The sequence below is a fragment of the Tachyglossus aculeatus genome, chromosome 1, assembly GCF_015852505.1.
Source record: "Tachyglossus aculeatus isolate mTacAcu1 chromosome 1, mTacAcu1.pri, whole genome shotgun sequence".
Classification (NCBI taxonomy): Eukaryota; Metazoa; Chordata; class Mammalia; order Monotremata; family Tachyglossidae; genus Tachyglossus; species Tachyglossus aculeatus.
This window is the reverse complement of record NC_052066.1, coordinates 34838440-34845511: the sequence shown is the minus strand read 5'-3', so window position 1 is coordinate 34845511 and position 7072 is coordinate 34838440. Positions and strand designations below refer to the sequence as shown.

The 7072-nt window shown below is 41.9% G+C and overlaps 1 non-coding gene across 1 annotated transcript; it reads left to right on the top strand.

The window, feature by feature from the left end:
* The first annotated feature begins 414 nt into the window (after window positions 1-414).
* LOC119938493 lies at window positions 415-518 on the top strand. The gene has a single exon (XR_005454446.1). It is a non-coding gene; the product is annotated as a U6 spliceosomal RNA (small nuclear RNA).
* The last annotated feature ends 6554 nt before the right edge of the window (window positions 519-7072 follow it).

The following is a 7072-nucleotide window of genomic DNA, read 5'->3' as shown; positions in this document are numbered from 1 at the left end:
TTGAGCCACAGTGACCTTGTGACCTTGGGCAAGCCACTTAACATCTCTGGGCATCAGTTACCTCGTGTAAAATAAGGATTAAATGTAGGTCCAACCTGATCATTTATTCATTCATTCAGTCGTATTTATCGAGCTCTTACTGTGTGCAGAGCACTGTACTAAGAACTTGGGAAGTACAAGTTATCTACCCCAGCACTTACAATTGAATAAACCTGGCACATCAGAAGCACTTACTAGTAATGTTAAAGAGAGCTTGGACCTGGGAGTTGGAGACTTTGCTGTGTGTCTGCTGTGTGACCTTGGGCAAGTGACTTCACTTCTCTGTGCCTGTTAACTGTAAAATGGAGATTCAATCCTACCCGCTCCTACTAAGGCTGTGAGACAACTCATGAGGGACTGGGACCTTACTACCAAGCTCCCTTAGGCAGCACATCTACTAAAATTGGAATGATACAGAGAAGATTAACATGGCCCCTGCACAAGGATGACATGCAAATTCGTGAAGGTTCCATATTTTTCTATTTATTTAATTTTGTTAATATGTTTTGTTGTCTGTCTCCCCCTTCTACTCATTCATTCATTCATTCATTCAGTTGTATTTATTGAGTGCTTACTGTGTGCAGAGCACTGTACTAAGCGCTTGGGAAGTACAAGTTGGCAACATATAGAGACGGTCCCTACCCAACAGTGGGCTCACAGTCTAGAAGAGAAATAATAATGATAGCATTTATTAAGTGCTTACTATGTGCAAAGCACTGTTCTAAGCACTGGGGAGGTGACAAGGTGATCAGGTTGTCCCACGGGGGGTTCACAGTCTTAATCCCCATTTTACAGATGAGGTAACTGAGGCGCAGAGAAGTTAAGTGACTTGCCCAAAGTCACACAGCTGACAAGTGGGGGAGCTGGGATTTGAACCCATGACCTCTGACTCCAAAGCCTGGGTGCTTTCCACTGAGCCATGGTGCTTCTCCCACTGAGCCACACTGTTTCTCCACTGAGCCATGCTGCTTCTAGACTGTGAGCCCATTGTTGGGTAGGGACCATCTCTACATGATGCCAACTTGTACTTCCCAAGTGCTTAGTACAGTGCTCTGCACACAGTAAGCGCTCAATAAATACAATTGAATGAATGAAGCTTACTACCTTGTAATAATAATAATAATGGTATTTAAGTGCTTACTATGTACTTAGCACTGTACTAAGCACTGGGGTGGATACAATCAAATAGGGATGAACACAGTCCCTGTCCCACATAGGGATAACAATCTCAATCCCCATTTTACACATGAGGGAAATGAGGCAGAGTAAAATGAGTTATCCCAACTCACACAGCAGACAATATGCAGAGCTGGGATTAGAACCCATGACCTTCAGACTCCCAGGCCCATGTTCTAGCCACTGTGGCTTGCTGCTTCTCTACCCCAGTGCTTAGAATAGGGCTTGGCACATAGTAAACACCTAACAAGTACTGTCAATCAATTAATTAATCATCCCCTGCACAAATATCACACATGGAGGGAGAGCTGCAGCCCTAGAAGTTGGGAGACTGGGATTCTAGTCCTGCCTCTGTCACCTGTCTATTGTGTGGCATTGGACAAGTCACTTCATCATCATCATCATCAATTGTATTTATTGAGCGCTTACTGTGTGCAGAGCACTGTACTAAGCGCTTGGGAAGTACAAGTTGGTAACATATAGAGACAGTCCCTACCCTGCAGTAGGCTCACAGTCTAAAAGGGGGAGGTCACTTAACCTCCCCATGTAAACCCTACATCAATGATGTGTTGTGGGAAGCAAATTCAAATGACTCATCTAAGGTGCTTTGGTAATGAAAGCACCGATTAGAAACTTTCCCCTCTAGACCATAGCCATGTTATGAACAGGGAAAGTCTCTGCTAACTCTGTTGTAGTCTCCCAGGTGCTTAGTACAGTGTTCTGCACATAGTAAGGGCTCAATAAATACCACTGATGGGTTGACTGTTATGGCCCAACTGGGCAGAGACCACACCTTCACATGGGGGTGTTCACCATTCACAGAATAAGTTCATGTCAAAGCCTGCACATCCTCTGGGCCACCATCCACCCATAGTGTAGCAGGAACACCTGCATAGCAGAAAGCCAGAAATGAGCAGATAGAAGGCAAGTGTTAGGTGAAGGACTATAACCCTCACTGAACTGACAGTTAAATTCCCAGACTGTTGAGAGTTAAACCAATATCCGCATATGTCCTGGAGCCTCCACAGGCTAAAGAGGCACCATGTGGGTAACTATCTCTAAATGAATCTGCTAGTGATGTGTGTTCTGTGAATCCATGTCTCTATCACACGCAGGCTTCCAAACCAGCCCATAACAGTTGTCCAGCAGGAGGGTATGGAAGATGTGTTAATTTAGAACCAGAGAAAGAAAAATGCAGTTCTTAAAGATGCAAATGTCACCATGGCTACCTTCAGTTCACTCCTTCTCCTCCCATAAACTGATACTCAGGGAATTCAGTATTCACATGGATATTCCTGCTGATTCACCCAACCTCCTGCTTCCCCTCATCCTCAACTCTGCTTAACTCTTCCTCCACCAGATTTCCACCTAATCTCACCCACTCACCAAACTTGGATACACACTAGATCTCATTAGTACTAGTCAATGTACCATTTCTAACCTCACCAAATCTGAAATGCCACTCTTTTTCACAACCACCTAATCCATCGTTGTCTCCCTCCCACCCCTATCTCCCTGAGAAATGTCTTCTCCCCCCACAGAGTTCTCTGATCGGTCACTTTTCTCAGGCCCTTGTGCCCTATTTGGAATTCCTATCCAATTCCCATCTATCGTGATGCACAAATCTACACCTTCAACTAACTGAACTCATCCCTCTCATTCTTCTATCTCTCTGTTGAGCTAATAACTCCAAGCATGGCCTAGGGGAAAGAACATGGGCCAAAGAGACAGAGGCTACTGTCTGCTGTGTGACCTTAATGCAAGTGACTTAACTTCTCTGTGCTTCAGTTACCTCAACCTTTAAAATGGGGATTAAGACTGTGAGCCCCACGTGGGATAACCTGATTACCTTGTATCTACCCCAGTGCTTAGAACAGTGCTTGGCACGTAGTAAGTGCTGGGCAAGTCACTTAACTTCTCTGTGCTTCAGTTACCTCATCTGTAAAATAGGGATGAAGACTGTGAGCCCCATGTGGGACAACCTCATGACCCTGTATCTACCCCAGCACTTAGAACAGTGCTTGGCACATAGTAAGTGCTTAACAAATACCAAAATTATTATTATTATTGTAGAAGAAAAAGACCACACTATCAAGAAAAGTAAAAAAATGCATCATAATGGGGAGAGTCCTTAGGTTCTCCACTGCACTATGTAGACAATTCTTCTTTACAAAACTAAATGCAAAAAGAGAATACACATTACCAGAGATACAAAAGGAGGGGAATGGAAGAAGCAGCAAGTGCTTATTAGATTGTTCAGCAAACAGTGGGTTCTTATCAAATAAATACTACTGATGGAAATCAATGTGCCTGGAAGATTTATCCCATACTCCTGGTTGAATTTGCTACAAGTATTTGATATGATTATTATTTACCTGTAGTGCCCGATGATTAAAATGACTTGGTAATGTTTTTTCAGGGGCAATTAAATTTTGAATCTCCAAGCATTCCTAAGCATGTGGAAGTTCTTTTTAAGGTATTTTAACGATCTGTTTGTATACTGCTTCCTCCGTTAGTTTCCAGTTTTGAAAACTTTAGGGATGCAATCAACATAAAATTAGACATCACAAGTACCACATCTAATTTGAAGTTTGACTCTCCAATGTGAGGTAGGGTATCGTTCATGGAATCTGAAGCTTTAATAACTAATGGTTGTTTTGCAACATTGGCTCATTAGAGATGAGATATCTTTGAGGATTAGATTTTCATATTGGAATAAAAATAAACATTCTTATTATTTTTCCTAAAGCTCTAGCAAATTAAAGAGTAAGTATTTTACAAGCACACAAAGATAACTAAAAGATATCTTAGAAAATGTGAATTGAGGCATGTTGGATTTCAGAAGAGAAAGGAAGCATTGAACTCAATCAGTTAACCAATGACATTTATAGGGAAGCAGCATGGCTTAGTAGAAAGAGCACAGGCTAGGGAGTTGGAGGATGTGGGTTCTAATCCTGCCCCCACCACTTATCTGCTGTGTGACCTTGAGCAAGTCACTTAACTTCTCTGTGCTTCAATTACTTCATCTGCAAAATGGGGATTAAGACTGTGAGCCCCACATGGGGTAACCTGATTACCTTTTATCTACCCCAGCCCTTAGAACAGTGCTTGGCACATAGTAAGCACTTAACAAATACTGTCATTATTACTTATTATTGAGCACTCATTGCATGCAGAGCACTTTACAAAGGGCATGAGAGACTATAATATGACAGTATTGGCGGACACGTTCCCTGCCCACAACTAGCTTGCTTATTTACTAGAAATTTGTAGTTTCCATATTTGTTCAGGCAATTAATAGTTATATTAATCCATTATTATCAGTATCATTATCAAAATTATTCCATGAGTACCAATTTTGTGCAGAACACTGCACAGTTAAAAAGACTCAATGTGTACCGTCAGGAAATACCCCTCCAGCACCCCCACCCAAGAGTATAAGCTGAGTGTGGGTAGGGATGCTGATGTTTTACTCTTCCAAGTGCTTAGTACAGTGCCCTGCACACAGTAAGTGCTTAATAGATATGGTTGATTGACAGCAATCTAATGTGAGAGCAAGAGGTTGCAAATGTTGTACATGGCACAGAACGTTAATTTCACTAACTCAGTGTTGGTAGTTTTGTTTTGCTACATCCACAATCTTGGTGGACACTTAATTTGGCATTTCTTTGTGGGTAGGTATAGGGTCTAACTCCATTGCGTTGTACATTCCCAGTTGCTTAGATCAGTGCGATGCACACAGTACGTCTTCAATAAGTATCACTGATTGATTACTTGATCGATGTTAGTAGTTTGGACCAGAACTCATTCTCTTTCCACACTGTTCCTGGCTCCGATGGGGCTGCTGTGATGTTGTTGATGAGAACCATATAAGAGGTCCTCATTCTTCTGCAGATGGATATTGAATCATTTCAAAGACTTCAGAAGTCTCCTGATACCAGTTTGGAATATGGATTTTTTTTTCGGGAAAGTATGAAACATAATGAAACATTAAAATGATAGATCGATTGCCATCACGTCAAAATAAGTTCTGCAGAGCATAGTACAAAATAGGCCCTGTGAGTCTAGAGACCTAGGTTCTAATGCCAGCTCTGCTACTGGCCTGCTCTGTGACTTTGGCAAAGTCACTTAACTCTGCACCTGTTTCCCTTCTGTAAAATGAGAATGACACCTATTTTGCTTCCTCTTCAACTGTGACCCCCTACCCTATCGTGTTCCTACCCACTGAAGGCGAACCTCCTCCGAGAGGCCTTCCCAGACTAAGCCCCCCTTTTTCCTCAGCTCCCCCTCCCTTCCACCTAGACGCATTCCCTTTCCTCTTCCCCCATCAATCCACCCCACAACATTTATGTATATATGTATATATCTATAATTCTATTTATTTATATGGATGCCTGTTTACTTGTTTTGATGTCTGTCTCCCCACCCCCAGACTGCAATCCCAGTGTGGGCAGGGATTGTCTTTATTTTCAGAGAAGCAGCGTGTCTCAGTGGAAAGAGCCCGGGCTTTGGAGTCAGAGATCAGAGGTTCGAATCCCGGCTCTGCCACATGTCTGCTGTGTGACCTTGGGTAAGTCACTTAACTTCTCTGAGCCTCAGTTCCCTCATCTGTAAAATGGAGGTGAAGACTGTGAGCCCCCCATGGGACAACCTCATTACCTTGTTCCCTCTCCCCAGCGCTTAGAACAGTGCTTTGCACATAGTAAGCGCTTAACAAATGCCATTATTATTATTATTATTTTCTCTATCACCTGTATATATGTTTGCACATATTTATTACTCTATTTTGTTAGTACATATTTATTCTATTTCTTTATTTTTTATTCTTCTAGACTTTGAGCCCACTGTTGGGTAGGGACCGTCTCTATATGTTGCCAACTTGTACTTCCCAAGCGCTTAGTACAGTGCTCTGCACACAGTAAGTGCTCAAATACAACTGAATGAATGAATATTGCTGAATTGTACATTCCAAGCGCTTAGTACAGTGCTCTGCACACAGTAAGCACTCAATAAATACGATTGAATGAATGAATGAAAGTAAAAACTTACCATAGCCCTTTGGTGAACAGGAAGTGCTTAATAAATGTCCTACCTTATGATTCTTGAGAATCACGATTATAGTGAAATCTATCAAAATCTATTCAACATATAGATCAAAATTAATTCCAATAATAATTGCACATCATTGAGATAATTTACTGTTTATGCACAGTAATTTCCTAGCATCTAGACATCTTTGGTAAACGCATGTAAATCGAGGGACTCATAATCATTTTTGGGAACAAACATGAATAATTTAGAAACTATTGGGGTATCTTAGGTCTGAATCCTCGACAGGTTCCTTTTGACAAACTCATGAAAATTATTTTGAGGTATGTTCACTCCTGAGTTGGGCTGTCACTATAGTCTAAAATGCATGGCCAATGCAAGGAGCAATATCAAGATTTAATAATAATAATAATAATAATGGCATTTATTAAGCACTTACTATGTGCAAAGCACTGTTCTAAGCACCAGGGAGGTTACAAGGTGATCAGGTTGTCCCACGGGGGGCTCACAGTTTTTAATCCTCATTTTACAGATGAGGTAACTGAGGCCCAGAGAAGTTAAGTGACTTGCCCAGAGTCACACAGCTGACAATTCATTCATTCATTCAATCGTATTTATTGAGCACTTACTGTGTGCAGAGCACTGTACTAAGCGCTTGGGAAGTACAAGCTGGCAACATATAGAGATGGTCCCTACCCAATAGTGGGCTCACAGTCTAGAACTGGTGGAGCCGGGGTTTGAACCCATGACCTCTGACTCCAAAGCCCGTGCTCTTTCCACTGAGCCACGCTGCTTCCCTTTCTATACT